The sequence below is a fragment of the Venturia canescens genome, chromosome 7 (assembly GCF_019457755.1).
Source record: "Venturia canescens isolate UGA chromosome 7, ASM1945775v1, whole genome shotgun sequence".
Classification (NCBI taxonomy): domain Eukaryota; kingdom Metazoa; phylum Arthropoda; class Insecta; order Hymenoptera; family Ichneumonidae; genus Venturia; species Venturia canescens.
The window spans coordinates 4,474,668-4,493,537 of NC_057427.1; the positions used below are offsets into that span (position 1 = coordinate 4,474,668).

Sequence of the window (18,870 nt, forward strand, 5' to 3'; positions counted from 1 at the left end):
TCATGAGCCTCGTTCGGCCGCACCTCGTTCGTCCCATTCAACTTCACCTGCTGGTTACTTTCGACTGTTTAGTACGAATGCTACAGTTGTATCGCGTGCTTTTCCAACCTAGTTGTTTGGGTCGCTTCTTGTTATTATGGACGTATATCGCTGCCCGGTCCTCTACCGGAAGTCATTCAATTCTGTTCTTTCGAGCTCACGAACCGTGTGACGACGATTCGATTCGTTTGATCTATTCCTCGGACTCGTCGAGGGTCGTTCCATCACGGGAATCGGGTTTGCTCTCGTCGCGCATTCATCCTGACTCAGTTGTACAATCTTGAATAGTTAACTTTGCCAAACTTTTGATCTTCCTTTCCCGAAATACCTGCGGAATGAAGATAAAACCGGGTTATTGTGAATTCTGAATCAGAGCTTCGGTGTTCGCCCGAATTCAGGAGTTCCGACTCTCTTGGTCACTCTTACTTCATTTCTTAAAGTGAAGCACGCTCTTTCCAGTCTCCCATTTCCATGGTCCTTCAAAATATCGTCGTAAGTATGCAGAAACATCAAACTTGAATTCGTGCATGATACAGTCGTGTTTTCTCATCGAATTTCAAACGAAATGCAATCCTCAAGTGGGCTCAATGCGGATGAGCTTGAAACAGAACGAAATCGATCGAACACAACGTCCTGGGCATGCCTCATGTAACTTCCGTTATTCCTCAAGTCCGTGAAACAAGGAAGCTCGAAAAATCGATCATTCCGACGCACCCAAGCTGTAACGGACTGTCTTTTCCTCATCTGATAAAAGTCGTCGAAGCTGAACGTCGATGCAGGATTTTCGAACACCGCACCAACCCATACTTCATCGTCAATATCAATTCGCTGCTATGTCACCTCTCAGGTAAATGAACTAGCACCTTCTTACACCTCATTCCTATTCACGTGGGTCCCAAGAGCCTCGTTCGCTCGCACCGTAATCCTTCTACTCGGGTTCAACTTTTTCGTACTTTTGTTCAGTAATCAGCCGTGGAGTCGTGGGATCAAATGCGATGCACAACAGAAAGAGCCTGGATGTACGTCGAGAGTTGTTTCGTCTTAATTTTTCAATTTCGATTGGCTTTTGAAACTGGCGGTGGCTCCGTCAGTTATGAGGAAAAAGTGTTTCTCATGGGGAGAGTGAAATTCGAAAAATTACCGTGAGTAACGACAGTGCGGCGAGGAGCTGCGATTCGTGGCATTATTGTGGGAGAAAAATTGAAGTTTCCTGTAAATTAAATATTTGGTGTTCCAAGTAGAAACTTTTACGGGAGTATTTAGTAAACTTTGAAGTTTCATCGGCGATATTTAGTGTTACGAAACTGAAAATTTTGCAAAATATTCACCATTTTACAGTGCGTCACTGGAACGAATACTTTTCGGTATCTTTTCCTCGCAGTCAAATACAACACGGTAAATTTTCAGGGAATTAAGATAGAAAAACGAGATTTTTGTATATGACGATTTTCCAGCAGGAATGCAAAAAATAGAGGAATTCGAAACTTTATCGGAGATCAAAGAAATCGGATTTTGGAGAAATCACAGCTGAGAAAAACTTTCAGTTTTTTCTTAATCACCGAAAAAAATGTTTCACAGATTCGATATTCCTGATGGCAATCGACGAGGTACGTATATCTATCAATTTCTATACATCACAAACTTCCAGTTTGCAGAGTTGACGTGAAAATCCAGCTAAATAATGATTTTAATTTGCATCCTATCCTCGGGGATCTCCATTTCAGGGATTTTGCTCTATGAATAAGTTTTTTCTGATAATTCGAGCGGATGGACACGATAAGGAAGTTTCTCCACAAATAATGGTCTTCGGACTGATTAAATGCTCGTGATATTCCGGTCGATATTCTCTGCTGGAGATGAAATCTACCTGCGGGAGCAATGAATTTTTACGTTTCTTATGTCTGTACAGGGCGATTCATTGGAGGTTTCTCGACTCAATGTTCCCTAAAATATTTCACTGAAAAAATGTGGTTTGATTGATCAAAGTAACCTTGGAAAGTTATTCTCAAAAAACATTTCTGCCTCTTAACATGAATTATTCGAATTATTTTAGGGTGTACATGCTCATGTTTTATTGAAGCATTGTTGAACGTTCAAATATTTCATTCCAAGTGACACGCGAAAAAATAATGAAAAATTTTGCATAAATTTTTCGACTTTCCTTTTCGAGGGTGTTTTAAATTTTGAGCAAAACGTTATTATGAAGCGAAGGTGAAAATTAGAACAGCAGGATCCTTCCCTATTCCATCATCTCGAAACAACAGGAAATGAATTTCTTTAATTTCCGGCGTTGCTCAATGGATCGGATAATTAGCACTGGACGTATATCTTCATTTTTGGCCACGTCTTTTCTGTATATTACACATATTATAAACACCATCTTACGCCTCTTTTTTTTCGCGAATTAAGAGATTGTAGCAATGGCCTTAATGTTCTTCCCTCCGCCCCAGAGCCAAAATTACTTTGCTACTTTCGGCTCTTATTTATTGCCTCACTTATTTATCGTTTGCTCCTTGGAATTCTTCCATTTTCTACGCAAACAGACATACACGCTGTTAACACTCGGGGCTTGTAAAATATAGATATTAAAATTTCATATTTTTTCGACAATGAACGAAGCCCGAACAATCTTTCGGGAAACGTGGTCGGATGTGTTCACGCAGGGGTTGAAACCCACTGAAAAGTTTTTCGAGAAACAGCACAAAAGTATAGAAGACGCTTCGTTACACAATTTCTATCGCGTCGAATTTTATCACGTTTCACGATCAATACAGCTCGTATTCGAACCGGGATTATTCACTTATTTCAAAGACAAAAAAAAAATTCACGCGCAGTAAAGAAATTTTGTATTTCAATGAACTTTAAGGGGTCTACCCTTAAAGTATAAATTATAAATATGTATTATAATAAATAATATTAAATAAATAATAATAAATAAGTATTAGGCCCAAACAATACACTCTTAAAACACACAAATTTTTTAAAATATTTATTTTAGCCAGCAGTTTTCGTACAGAAAAATGGGGAAGAAGACAGGTCCAAAAAAAGGGTGTGCGCTGTTGATAAAATCTCTGGAATGGATGATCGGAGAAAAAAAAATAAAAATGGTTTTCGACTCAACAGATAAATGGCTATGGCGCGTATCATACGATTTTTGATTATTCCAAAAAGTACGAAAAAAATTTCAAAGTTGGTACAAATGCGCTATAGCCATGGTCATGGTCTCGAATATTTGAATAATTAAAATGAGAACGTCACAGCCATTAATAAAGGAAAAATCAATATTTCAATAAAACAATTCCACCTCCTCGTGCTACATAATAAACGACTTTGTGAACACTGAGCAATCCAGGCACGGGGAACAGTGTGCAATAATGAATCATGCTCGAGTAGTCCTATTGAGTAAAAGTGGCTTAGCAGACTGTATATAGCGGGCTGTTAAAATTTGACTAGGCACAATGTGTCGTTCCAATAGAACATACGAAATAATGAAAACTGAGAAAGGAGCATGAAATAATCTCGCAGCTCGTAGACGGCTGACGTTCGGGCCGGAAATCTTGAAAAAGCTCATGATAATCCGTCGAAATCTTGGCTTTGAAATTCGAGTGATGCTGGGGGCGTGGATGAAAGGATGCGAGGAGCGGATGAGCTGAAACTGGTGGAGCAATGATAAGAGATCTAAGAGGCCGGGGCGCCTTCCGCAATCGGAGCTGTACAAGTCGAAGGCCTGGCCACCTCGTCTCGGTTCGATCGAAAAGTATTTCTCATTTGGCCTTTCAGCTCGTCGCTTCGGATTACGTTGGTTATGTTACATTGAACTGTTCGCAGGCAAACGCGCGCGGCTCGTCACCTCGAAGAGTTGTGCCAAGCGCAGAGCAAGTGCAATAGAAAGAAGAATTGACTCTGCTTCGCGGATGCTTTTTCTCTATGTAAACTTCCTGCCACACCCATTTTTCAACGCTTCCGACTATTTTATCAGATCGCTCGCCACCTCGTTTCCCGAACTTAGATTCTTCCTTGTTTATAGGCTAGAGAAACACCCGCGAATCGAGCCCTCGACCGCTTACCTCGGCCTATTTGCATCCCCATTTTTTATCATCGGCGCGCTACTACAATGGACGCCGCTAGATCGTTCTGCTGCTACACAAATCCGGCCGCGACACGAGGCGCTTCCGCGCAGCTCGTTTATCCTATTAGAGTATATAGATGGTTCGATCGCCTCGGGGAGTGAACAGGACATTAAAAAGCCGTTGACACCAACACTTTGTGAATTAAAGCCCGGCGTGTTAGCCCCTTCACCAATGCCGCCTTTCAATGCAGCCTCTGATAACATAAAAACCCGTTTTAGGACGCATTTTTTCTTTATCTTAAAGAGCGGCTCCCCGAGAAAAAGGAGAAGAAAGGACGAACTTTTCGGAAGAAACGTTACCCAGGGGATATTCACCCGGGACTCTTCCTGGCTGACGAATGAAATTATCGGTCAATTGTTTCACGCTGTGTTCAGAGGCTTTCTGAATATGAAAAGATCACGCAGCATCACGAGCTACTCCAGGTTGCAGCTGACACTTGAACGAAAAAAATGCAACCCGGGACGCTCCGAAACGGTCTAGAGACGACTCGGGGTGCGTGTGATAAGTGAACTACAACTCGGGAAACATCGCAATAGAAAAATTCCTAACGGGGTGAGACAAACTTCTACCAAAAAGACGTCATCCGGGATCGGATAACCGAGCGAAATAGAAACGGTAAAATAGAAATTTGAAAAAATTGCAAAATAAGGGTACGTTGACAGAATCGCTACGAAAAATTGCCTCTGGCGGAAAAATTGATAATTTTTTGGTACATTATTTTTTTCTCGTCTTTGATTGCACACTCGCCACACCGGCGCAAATTTCCACTTGGACTTTCAAAACTTTTTATTTCATTCATGAAAATGCGTGGAATCGATCTTACAACGAGACTTTCTTACAGTCGATTACAATTATTAAAAAAATTGAAAAATCAAGTTTTATTAATTTATTATCAAGTCAAGGACTCCAGTTTTAAGCACGTGCACAAAAAATAGCATGAAAATCGAATGGCTTGAGTGTTCTTCCTCAGAGCTTGTTTCCAAACCGTTAAATTATTCTTGAAACATAGATTAAAATCGAAATCCATCACAATTTTTTCCTGTCCGATCGGAATGAAAAAAATCCAAACAAATGCGCACATTCGAGATAAGCATGAGCAACCGGGAATGCGCTGAATTTCGAATTCTTTCCACAACCTCCCCACCGCGATTACTTCATCCCATGAAATGTCTTATTCACTTTTCTACAATATAAAATAGCCTCGCTATTAAAGTGCAGTGATTGATGGTCCTGCTTCCGTCTATTTCGCCAAACGATAAGAGTTGGGATATCGCAATAATGTAACGAAATAGAGCTTGAAAAAAACGGCGCGAAACCGAGTGGTCAGAGACGAGAGATAGAAAAATTCTTCTCGTCATTATCGCTGGTCGCGAGCTCTTCTCCGTAATAGTCAGCTCGTTGCAGTACTCGATTATACACACATCACGATAACCTCAAACTTAACCTAGTTTAAAGGTTAAATTCATACATGTGCGCATGTATGCGACGAGCTCTGGCTCAACTGGTCAGTTGGGAGCGTGCAAGCATACTCGCCAAGCACAAACGTCATCTTCAATATCTTTTGTTCTCTTGAACTTTATATTTGTAAGTTTGAACCGTCCGCTTTCATTGTTATCGAATACTATTATTTTCATTAAATTAAGCACGCATTTAAAATTCATTTCGGTCTACGCTCCAGTCGCATTGTGCGCTAAACTTGGACGCTATCGAGGATTAATATCGAACCAGCGACGCCGAGTTTTCACCCGTGCCTCGATTGTGCTCAGCTTCGTTCGATGGATTACAAACGCAAATGCTTCGTTATTGTGGGATATCAAGTGTAAAGGAGCTTCAAAATGTACTAACATCAAGCAGGACGTTCAAAAAGGTAAATACGTACATTCTACTTAAATGCGCTTTGTTCGTATCTCTCAATTGTTAGCATAACCATTTGTTCAAGAACTCGAGTTATTATACTTCAGATTTTAATAAGGCATTCATACGCGATCTGTACCGAAGTTCAAAAACCTCGACGGCGAGCCGACACCGAGCTTACGCGTAATTACTGGTGGAGAGGCCTTGACAAGCTTGCCTTCGAAACGCACCAACGTAATCTTCGTATCGTCACAAATTCAAGCTCTGGGACAAAGGTGAAAAGTCGAAAATGCTGGTATCAGATAGAATATTCTGTATGATTACAAACAGTATTTCCGACTTGACTTTTCCTCTCGAGAATTGGAGAATTTTGTTGATTAATTTTGACTATTGCTTGACTATTGAAATTGGTGAGGGCGGTAAAAACGCGAATTGTGATTTTCGACGGGTAAAATGACGACGATTTTAGAAAGAAGTTCTCGATATAAATACTCAGAATACGAAATTTCGTTCAGAAAAGAGCAAACGATGGAGACACTTTCGTAATTAGCATTTTCGCTGTTTGATGCTTTACAAGATTTATTTTCAACGTTTTCTTTCTATCGGAAAACCATTTCGGGATCGAATCAGCGTGATAAAATTTCGCGGATTGGCGCACTTTAGTCATTGAGGTCAACGGAAATTTTTTAGTTTCACTTTTTCTCTACGTCGCCAGCTCTTCCAGTTGACTAAATTTCTACAAAATTTTGGTGGACCACCGCTGTCAAAAACTTACAAAAGCATTTGCCATATGCACTCGACCACTGATGCACTAACCGGTGACTCGTTAAGCAGGCGTTCGACCGGGCCTCAGTCTCGCCCAGAATAACTCGCAACCTTCGAAAGCGTTGTCAACTCAAACATCTTCGCGAATGACGAATAATCGTTTTTTGTTATCTGACGAATATCCGTCATCGAATTATCGCACTGTGCACATTTTGGATACGGCACTGGGGAGTCGAGATAAACACAGGGAAAGAATTCCCTCGCGTGAAACTCGGATCTTAGCGAGAATAGAATAGCGAGAATAAAATAGTGCGATAATAGTTGCACGTGGGAGCAAGAGGGCAAAGTGTATATTTATTGCTAAGTACGAAGTCTTATCTGGCTTAACCCTTTGACGTCACAAGGACATGTTTTGCATGTGGCCTCTCCCATGGGATTATTTACCATAGAAATGTCGATGGAAAAATATGTGGAGTATATTCTGTACTATTTTCGAGGTCGCTCTTTCCGGTGATGCAATTTAAGGGGTCTACTCTAATCAGAATTTTCAGAAAATCCATTTTTTATTGCATTTTTCGAAAGTATTCATATTTGAATGTATCGTACTAAAATTTTATAAAGATGCTGTAAGCAGTCAGATTTTTGTCAGTCCAATAAGTGTACTCAAAATTACGTTTTTCGACTGCCCGTTGATCCGATCTCCGAAACTATTCAACCGACGCTTGCCAAAATTTTACCACGTGTTCTTTGTGTATTCATACGAATTTTGAAATTTTTAGTGAAACTATTTTTTTTTTGCAAAAAACGATGAAAAAAACGTGCTTTTGCGTAATTTTTGGAAATTTGTCATTTTGTCATTTTCGAAAAAATCAAAAATTTTATGATACGCGCTCCAGCCATTTACCTATTGAATCTAAAACGATTTTTATTATTTTTCTCCGATCATTTATTTCAGAGATTTTATCAAAAGGGCACACCCATCTTCTTTTTGGACTTGTCTCCTCCCCCATTTTTTTGTTCGAAAACTGGACAAAATAAATAAGAAAAAAAAATTTTTTTGTGTATTTTAAGAGTTTATTTTTAAGGCCTAATACTTTATCATTTATACCGATCAAAAAAAATCGTAAAAAAGTCTTCTTTTGCCCGTCTCATTAGGGTAGACCCCTCAAGTCCAGCAGGAATCTGATTTATTAAAAACTTTGAAAAACTTAATAAATTGTAGCAATTTTCAGCTCACAACTTTTTATTCTTCTTTGTACATTCGGAATGCTAACATGCGCTTCGTTTCCTTCGTCTCGAGTCCGAGAAATGACGACAAAATGACTGAATAAATACGCTTAACTTTGAGGGTATTCAAATATTGTGATCAAAACGAGTTTCTTGTAGCCAGGATGCAAATTTTACAAGATTTTCGAGCATATTTTGTGCCACTGGACAAGAATGTGATATTTTAGCAAAACACTCAACGTTTTTTCAACAATTCCATGACGGAATAATTGTGGCAATGAATTTTACGACGGAACAATTCCGGATGAAATTTTTGCTTCATTCGCATAATGGACCTGCCAATCATAGTCACAAACTCGCCAAGTACTTGGGGCGAATCGGTTTCTCTTCGATTGAATTTATTCCGTTTCGAATTGTCTACCCACTCGGGCGATGCACGATGATCAGCATTTTTTCAGTTTTCCAGCACAATATGCAGCGATGCTCGTCCAAAAAGGGGTTTTATCATTTCGATTATTTCGTGATTAAAAGAAATGCATCGTGAAATATTTTTCTGAAGACTGTTAGCGAATACAAATTTCATGATTCGACACCGAAACATTCAGCATTTAAAATCTTGAATACAGCACATTTAAGGCTCTTTTCACCGTCTCAATTTTCCTCAGGAATGAAAATATATTTAGAAAAATATAAAACACCGCGTAATGGCCTTATGTTTCACTCGGAATGTAATCCATGTAAGCAGGGGTTAGAAATATAGTCCTCGGTAAGACGACGGTTTACGGAGTTTTTACCGCTCGAAAATCTCGTAAACCGTTCCGTCAGTTAAAAAACAGTTTCAAGGAAGTAACTTCGACTGAGTATGGCACCTAATTCAATGAGGGAAATATTATTTAAGTGACAAAAGCCACTGTGACTGAAAGTCAATCGAAACTGACTGCGATCATTTTGACGTAACGAGTGGTGAAAATAAAAATCATGAGGCTGTTGCAGGCTCATATCCTCGGGATTTTAATAACCTTAATTTCTCAAAGCGTTATTGATATTAAAAAAAAAAAAAAAAAATAATAATAATCATAAACAAATTAAATCGGAAAATGTAACAAAAATAAATGTTTTCGTATTAATTACGATCGAACGAAAATCATTTTTCGTCAAATCATAGAAGATGAAAAAATACTGAAATTCTACTCGGCCTGACAAACGTAGATCGTGCGGAATAAAATTTCTCCTAACCGTTGCTGCGTAATGTGTTTTTTAAGCATGCAAGGCTCGTTCCATTAGATTCGAGTCCAATAAAAAAAAAAGCACGAGAGAGAAACGTCGCCTGCTTAATTCGACGATTCACTCTATTTTTCCGTAACAACACTGAGAAAAAAGGTGCGATCGGTCGTATCGTGCCCCCCAACACATCCCAGAAGGGGAGATGAAGGCAACTGTTCTCTCCGGGGAGATACTTTAATGCGCGCAAACATATTTAGTGACAATGGATTGAAAGATTTTTCGTGTATTCTTTCCGCGTTCTGTTATTCTCAGGAATGTATGAATGACGGAATTTGAGTGTGAATCACGTTCTTAGAGTCACATAGCATCAACGGCATTCTTAGTTCATGGAATGGATCTGCAGCTTTGTTTTATTTTCAAAGCATGTAACAGCAGCTGCAATTCACATGCTAAAACAGTGTAATCTTTCGTAGAAAATCAAGAGCAACTTTTCTCGAAACTCTTGACGGAAAAAAATAATGAATTTCATGAATCTTAAGTAGCATCGACGAGCAGTGGAAACACTCGTTAAAAATCAGGGTGATAAAGCCGGTCAGCAAAACGTTTCATTGTTTCCGCATGTTTCTCATTCGTCAATGATTTCGTGCCACTTTTTATTGAAGCAGTTAAATATCCACAGGTGTGGAGTGCTCATCACAATTTTTTTCGCGAAAATGCTTAAAATATCAACATTTTATTGGTTGGAGACTCGACCCTCCTATGATCGCGATGTAACGAATATTAACACTTTGCTTGCAACTTTCGTATCGAAATTTCTAATGTTTGGAGTCGAAATTAAGGAAGATCATGCGAATCTAATGGAAATCGAAAATTCCAACTTTAAGAGTTGAAATTTGGGAATATGCTAGAAATATAGAGCTAGAAATATAGAATGAAATAGGATAAATAGAGAATGGCTGTTGCGTCACATTTTGCTTGACGATTTAACTACGAATTTAACAATAGCGAGAATAAATATTGATCGTTTCTTTAATCATGAAAAGCGCAAAAAAGTTCAGGTGTTTTTTGAATCACGAGTGACCTCCCTTAATCGAGGATAAAAAATATTGGCGATATCCAAGAGACGAATTCGAATAGAATTTTATGCAATTATATTTGGCAAGTTGTTCCAAAACTAATTATAACTACGTAGCGTGATACACTGGGTCTATAGACTGCTCCAAAATATTCACTACACCGAGCGATAGAACAGCGGAGAGAAAATTCTTGGAAGAGAAGGTAAGAGGGATTAGAGATTTATGGAATGTTCTGATTGAATTTGCGACAGCGATCGACGTTGGAAGAGAATGCCGAAAGTTACTTAGAGGCGTAGAGTTCAGGAGAGTTTCCTGTGGCCTCGTTCGATATAGCGCCGGCGTGCACGAACAGAAGAACATTAAAGAGGACAACGAATAAAGCGTTGAACATTGTAGTCTTGCTCCGTCACAAAGTGAACTGAGGCTGCGACGTCATTTTAAGATGATGAAGTTAGTAAAAATAAATACCTGGAAAATAGCATCGTTCTTGGTTAATCAACGGCAACCTCAGCTAACGTTTATACACGTTGAAAATATTCGAGTCACACACCAGAAAAACCAAATCGCTTTGACCTTTGAGCGAGCTTGAAAGCACTCACGCTTAAGCTGCAAAGAAGACAAGTTTTTTATGGGACTCGTGCCAGAAGATAAAAATCTAATGAAAATGCGTCTCAAGTCTGCTGACTACTGAGCCACGGATGTACGAGGATCATCGTTGGTTATCAGAGTCCGAAGCCACTTTTTTATAACAATTTATTCGATTCATCTTCACTGTCGAATGATCGTTCGTGGGCACGTGTGAATCGTCCCAGTCTCCGTACTCACTGTCTCAGTGTCCATATTCCTATTGCGATTATTTAAAACGAATCGAACGAGACTCACCAAGGTGTCAGCTTGCAAGGATACAACATTATTTGAGAATGATAAATGGTGAATTGGCATTTAAAGATTGTCGTCCTCGAATTTTTTGACATTTCAATTTGCTAACGTGTCCCGGTCTCGCAAACTAATGCCCTTTGCACGCGATCCCGCTTTGTCGTGGTGAATAGTATGCGTGCGCTTTACGAAAGTACATCACGCGTACCAGCATTCAGTACGAAAAATAGTATCGCTCGCGGGGAGGGGCTCAAGACAAGTTTCACCGGGGAAACATTCGAAAGAGCAGAAAAACGTCACAGCATTGTGGCAAAATTTAATATTTTGTTATTTTGCGTTATCTTTTTCATCGAGTTCATTGCCCTTGATTATTTACAATGACGCCGTCAAATTTGCTAATCATTTGGTCACATGACAAACGTGAAATCAACAATTTCGGTTTTATGAGCTCCCTCGGCGGGCCTTAAAATTTTAAGACTCGCGAGCTACGACATGGAACTGTTCGAACGTGTGATTCTACTTCCCGCCGGGGTTTTCTGGTTCAACCACGAGTCGTTCATTCAACAGCAGTGGATTAAATATTAATCGTAGTTCGATGCGCGCAGTGGTTGGTTTGCGATTTCAAGGAAACTTATAAATATTCCGACATTACCGCAAGTGGTTTCTCCACCGCTGATACTGACGACCTTCGCATTTCAGGTACTTCCGTGCCCGAGCCAGAAGAGCTTCGAGTCGCGAGACTCGAGAGATTCTTGATGAGAACTCACGAATGTAAAGCAGGCAAAAGAAGTGCCCTTTATACCGCTTACAGTATTCAGACGCAGACTTTCGGTCAGAGACGCCTGCGAAAAATGAAGAAATAGAAAAATTGATTTTCAAGCACTTGCGAGAAAAGATCGTCTCTGCTGTAAGCAACTGCTGCATCCTGACTTTCCTAGTCCTCCCAGAGGAATCGCACCCTAAAGAGATAAATATTTCGTCATGACACATTACTGCTTGAACGGAAAGCTACGGCCACGATATCACTGTAGCTTAACTTTTTTCCTGCAAAACCTTCGGAATAATAAATTCATAAAATTCTACACTTATGATCCTCACGAGGATTTATTATTAGATGTTACTGCTCTCGAAATCGATTCTCCTTACATTCTAAAACATCTCGAGCGATCTGAACTACGTTCCCAATGAAAAAAACTCTTTAAGGTAGTGCATGCGCGAAACGATTTTCTTAAGTCTTGAAATTTACACAGACTTTAATTGAGTAGTCGACTGACACGCATATCAAATTTTAAAGGATTCGTCTTATTGTTTATTGAAATAAACGTGTTTATATATGAAGAAAAGCACACAGGGCTATAAGGGACTATGCGTAAAAAATCATTTATCTTTCCATATAACGAATGAAAGCTTCTTACGAAGTTTATGATAAAGTTGAAGGTTTGGAAACAAATTCAAGACGATCGTCTCACTAGTAATAACATTGCGTTATAGATTGATGAAAAATTGGTAACGAGCGCTCGTAACCTCACATTTGCTTATTTTGTCATTTTGTTTCTTCTTGGTTCGGCCCATTCCTGTCAAGGCCTTCTATCTTTTTATTAATACTCTTTTCGTGATCCATTTCCATTTGCCCTCCCAAAAGCGATTTTTTACATAAAAAACTATAGTATTTTAGCCAGGGGCGAATAAAATTTCGGGTTCGGTCGGCGATGGATCCCCGTTTAATTAATGGCTCGTAGTTTCATTCGCCAAAAAATGATTTGGAAAAATGTATTTACAATTTTGAATTAATAACTCTGACATTGATTTAAAGTGATTATATCCTCAATTAGGGAGTACAAATCGAGCCAATTTAGACCCACCCATAATATACGATCCTGTGGGCATGATGAACCGTAACTAAATTAAAATCCAAACGAAATGTGTGCAACAAAGCTATCGAAAAAAATGGTGTTTTCGTTTCATGAAACTACTGAAAAAAGAGAAATTATTATAAAAAAAGCCTCGATAACGTGGTGGAAAGTTAGATAACTGAAACAGTTTTTGGGTCTTCGCACTTCCGGCTCCAAAACAAAGTTCGCCTTAAAGATATTTTTCCTTTTAGGCGTTAGAAAAAGTTAACGAACGGTCGCCGTAGTTGGGCAAGAAGCCCTGACAATTTCAAAGTTTTGCAGAGGTTTCTTCTGCTTCCCCTCGAGAAAGCGATGAAACGAACCACCGTGAACGAATCTACGATTGATTTTTATTCGATCTGAAAACGAATGATGAGAACAGTGAAGTTTGATTAAAGTCATGAAGACCAAGTTTTCCACTTTATTGTCCACTGGCTCAGAAAGCTTCATCGCGATTATCTCTCGTATGCAGAAAACTGAAGAGACTCGCTGATTTTCAAATTGATTGTAATATAATATTGTATCGAGGATGCATGCACCATTGAAATATGCCCGGAATGCTGATTCATATCGATCCACCTTTTGCAACGAAAATACCAAAAATATTATACGATAATGACCGAAATTGTCGAGTGGAGAAGCACACCGAAGAGAAACAAAAGAAGATAATCATTGAACCGTGGCGCACAATTATTCGTCGCTGTAGAATGTCGCTCATAATATTGTTCGACATTTTGAAAAATTCCATATTCGAAAAACATTTCTACAGCGTAGAATATCCTTAAATCACGTAAAAATTGTCAATCTCGCATCGAGGCTGGTCATTGTGGAGGCTTCATGCTCGTCGGAGTACGTTTTTCACTAAAACAATTTCTCGGAGTACCGTCCCCAATTCCCAAATTATTGGGGGCTGATCGAAGAGGCATTAAGACCGCGAAGAACTGAATTGGAAAAAAGTGTAAATTGAAGAAGCGAATGAAAGATCTAAAAATATGCATCCGCGCGTTTCGATGACGCTGGAGTTTGCAACGTTGGAGTCCAACGAAAAGATCTAATAAAAAACCCTCCAACAATTCCAGTAATTCGTCAATTTCGTTCCCTCCTGAATTGGCAATTCGCAATTTTTCAGCCTGCCTCGATACTTCGTAAAATACAAAATTGCTGAATCACAGATGTTTTTTCCTTCATTTCGTTGGACTTGAACGTTGCAAATGTCAGCGTGCGTTTCGATTGTACGATAAAATAAGAAAAAAGTCGTACGGATCCAAAGGGGTCAGGGCTTTTCTAATAAAAACGTGGCGTAAAATGCCTCATACACGCACACACGCACACATTCCTACGTAGCAATAGTCAAGTAAAGTTCACGCGTATGTGAATTATGGAACTGTCACGCACTGATGATGCAAAAAATAAATCTAAACAGTGGATGGCTTGGAAGCAGAGTTTGTACGATTGCTAAACGAGTGCATTGATCGCAGTGATCATTGATCATGTTTTTTTACGTACTCGAGGTAAACACTATATACGACTCCGATACCAAACCGTCGCGACCTTCTCTTTCTGAACTCGACGTCCTCGTCGGTAATCGCGACTCGTGGATGCGTTCTTGGTGTTTGCATTATAGATCCACTAATGCGTGGACCAACACTATCGGATGTCCTCAGGCTGCTCCGCAGCGATAGCTGACGAGCCTGCATTGTTGGTGTATTTTCGAACTCATAAAGAAATACTTACTACGCAGAACGATGGCAAAAATCGACTGACAGAGCCTTTTTTTGATCGGTCAAACGGTGTCAAAGAATTTCGTTTTCGAAATTTGCAATTATCTCTCTCGCACTCATGGTTGCGATATACCGACTGATCCATCCGTTTTTTGAATGAAAATTATTTGGAAAAGGGGGAAAAATTAGTCACTGATATATCGGATTATTTTCGTGATGAATTTCGTTAGGAAATACAGAAAAACTGAAATGTTTTTTCAAAAGCGAAATGCTGTTGAAAGAGGAGTTTATTTAGCCCGTGAAATAACGTTGAGAGCGGTCTAATGTATCGTGAATACAAGTCGATTGAGCAATATCACCGATTAACGGAATTTCACTCCCTCATGGCAGAGATTCGTAATGTAGACGACGAAAATTAATAGAGTTTAATTCGATGGTACATATTTTTTCGAATATTCTATCAAACCCGGGAGAGAGGAATGAAAAAAACTTTGTGAAATAAACAGTATTTGCTTAATTCGGATGAAAAATTCATCGAGGAGATTATACGCGTCGCTGGAAGCATTTTATGCATTATTTTATTCCCACCGAATAGTTCATGAAGTGATCATTTATATGGGACAATAATTCGTAATTAGATCTTCGTTTTAAATCGTAATCATATTTCATCGTTTTCAACAATGCTGATATCGTTATTTGAGAAATTTCCTATCTACAAGGGGATCCGAACTGACTCGTCCACACAACCAGGACCCAAAGGGCATGTACGTGGCCTTTTCTACTAGCAGCTACTACACAAGCTCGAGTTAAAAAATTATTCATCAACCACAAATCCAGTAATGAGTAATAAAATTCATGATTGATGAGACTCCATTTTGTGGGAATTATTTTCAAATAATGTGAGAAATAATTCATGGAATTCGTCGAATTTTTCTTTAACCAATTAAGGGCAGAGCTTCAACTCAGACCAGTTTAAGGAAGTTCATGCACGAAACAATTTTCTTAAGAAAGTCTTGGAATTTAGACAGACTTTAAATGGGGGACACGCATTTCAAATTTTAAAGGGTTCGGTCTTATTGTAAAAAATCGTTTATCTTTCCCTATAACGAATGAACGCTTCTTACGAAGTTTATGAAAGACGTACACAATAATAATGAAGTATAGAACGAAGATCTGGAAAAAAATTCGAGACGATTGTCTCACTCGTAATAAAAATATATTATACCTTAAAGATTGAACGAAATTGGTAAGATGAGCGCACTTGTAACTTCACATTTGCTTATTTCGACATTTTGTTTCTTCTTGGCTTGGCCCATTCCTGTCATAGCTTTCTGTCTTTTTATTAACACTTTTTTCTCGATCCATTTCCCGTTGTGTTTTCCTTTTGCGCTCTCTAAAGCCATTTAATACATAAAAACGATTGTAGTTTCATTCGCCAAAAGATAAGTTGAAAAAATGTATTCACGATTTCGAATTAATAACTTTGACATTAATTTAAAGAGATTGTATCTTCAATTAGGAAGTAAAAATCGAGCCAATTGAGACACCGATAAAATACGATCCTTCGAGCATGATCTACCTTAAGCGTTGGATCGTCGAATGTTCCTATTTTACTTGACTATTCAAAGTATTTAGTGAAAAAATGAAGCACTGGAAATCGTACCGCTCCAATATCGTTGATCAATTCTAAACGCATAATCTCAATGACATATTTATTTGCATCAAGCACGTGGTCTCAAACTAGATGCAGAGTTTGATCAATTAAATATTCAGTCGATTCGATTGCGTTATTCGATCCAACGAGCATAAATCACTGAAATACAACTTCAATTTTTTCATTCTATCTGGCTCCTGAGTGAACATTTTTAATCAAAAAACCGTTCGAAAGTCGTAAGAATTAATAACATGTGAAAAGCAATGTCAAACTTCATTCGCGACAACGTCTACGTAGATAAATACGATCGAAATATCCTTTAGGATCGAAGAAACGAAGCAATTGAAATGTGAGTGCAACGCTTGGCTCAATTTTACGCGTTGTATGTAATTGAGATTTAACATTGTCAAATGAGTAGTCGCTCGCAGACTCGTCTGGCTATTAATCTGATACGCTTCATTGGTGATTTTAGTCGCGAGCGAGCACCGAGGTTACTGTTCGTTAATAAAATAATTTCACTATCATACGTGTTGATTTTATTGTTAAAAGATTTCCTGCGAATGCAATGAACGAGTATCCTTCTATTGGGAACTCGTTTCAATTCGTAGCTCATTAATTTCGCAATATTTCTTTGTAATTCTCAGAAAATCTTCGGATAATCCGGCTCGTCTATAAATTTACAAATTAACCCCGACATCTCATCCGCGTAAAAATCCTGTTCTATGAAAATAACAAACACGTTTCACGTCATCCCGATGCTCGAAATCAAGAAACCAAGTTTTTTTTCATTCCAAGACCGAAAAGCGATTCGCAAACCGTTTTTTACAACGATTTGTTTTCGAGATTTCACGGTGTATACGATCGCGGATGTTTTAAGGAGATTGGGTACGGTCGTGCCACGTTACGGTTGTGACAGTTGTCATACAAGCGAAAGTACAAGGGATAGCGAGGATGTGCAAGGAGACAAGGGAGTGCTTGCACATCCGAATTTGTCTCAAAGTATAGCGTCAGCCTCTGCGCGTCGCACACGCCAGTATAGAGGCTCACATTGGTTTTTGATAGCGAAAAGTAAGTATTTTTCTTCGATTTCCGTTGATAATTATTGCCACAAATATACCGATAGAGAAATGAGAGTTTTTCCCTCGAAATGAGTTAAACATTAGTCATTGAATAGCAGCGCTTACTTTACCGTTAGATTGTTTTTTTTGACATGGAGTTTGTTCGTTTGCAAAAAGTGACGTTAGCTATCGATGCCCCAGATCGCTGATTTTTTAGCACACATTTGAAGGTACATTATTTGCACGAAGCTACAACGAGATAAAAAGTATAATCCACGATGTTTTTGCGCGCACTGAAACAGAGTTCGAGCCCCAAATCGAGAATTTCTAGTTGTAGCCTTCCCTATTTCCGTTGTTGCAAAGTTCTAATCGGTTTCTAAAAAAATTTTATTGCCTATGTTGTATTACGTTACATATTGCTGGCAAATAAAGTGACTTCAAACAAATATTCGAGTACTTTTTTAACCTGTCACTACCGGCTGAACATTGTATTTAGGAAAATAATTGTAATTCGTATAAGTCTACCAACGTACACACTACATTGAACAATACCTTCCGTTAAGCTTACTAGGACTATTGGCGATGAAAATCGTCACAACCGTGTCCAGTCTCCTCCATCTTTTCCTAAAACACTATTGAGCAACGAGGAATGAAAAATATGAGTAAAATTTGTGAAAAAATCGGCATGGAAATTCCTCTACAGAGCATGAGCTCGGACGAAGAAGGCTGCTAAGGCATACAAGGGAAGGCGGCCGGTAGTTGTGCGTATAGACTTTCCGGGCACATCAAGACGCCTTGCATTTGACGTTGCGAGTGAACGACGTAAAAAGGAAGGTGGGGAGGAAGATGGAGAGGGAAGAGTAGAGAGAGAGAGAACTTGAAGTTTTAAACGTCGAAGCTGGCGGACTGTGTTTCCAGAAGGAAAGTCTCGCTCTTGGTACACGTAGTTGTGACGATTCATCGCTAAATAGTCGTACGACGCAAGGATAGACGGTGTGAAATATTCTGTGCAGACGGGCCGAATCCGTCCGGCAAGGGGTTTCGGTCGAATGTGCCAAACGACCGGTCGCAAAGCCGGAATAGTTCGCGTGTAAAAAACAGACGCGAGTTCCCACGACGTAGCGATCACCCTCTCGCTCGAATCCTCCAAAAACTGGTTTCGCTTCCTCGAGAATTCCGCGTGTGTCTTTGCAGTCGCGATATCCAGCAATAACGAGCGCCCCGGCGTCGAGTTATTTTTGCGATCAAACAGAACTCAATAAACCCGCAGTGTTATCGTTGAGCGAGCAAGTGCAACGGGCTCGCTCCGTCGAATCCTTCCTACCGATTTACAATATATCAGTGAGTTTAACCT

The 18,870-nt window shown here is 39.3% G+C and overlaps 1 protein-coding gene across 2 annotated transcripts in view; it reads left to right on the top strand.

The window, feature by feature from the left end:
• Positions 1-5,670: 5,670 nt before the first annotated feature.
• Positions 5,671-18,870, top strand: part of LOC122414203 (ATP-binding cassette sub-family G member 4) — a 31,863-nt gene continuing 18,663 nt past the window's right edge. Inside the window, exons 1-2 of one of the 2 annotated variants that reach the window (XM_043425232.1) lie at positions 5,671-5,753; positions 5,848-6,036. The gene's annotated coding sequence lies outside the window, so the exon portion shown is untranslated. Of the gene's footprint in view, positions 5,754-5,847; positions 6,037-18,436; positions 18,858-18,870 lie in introns of those variants that run through there. The other variant, XM_043425231.1, reaches the window with a different exon arrangement.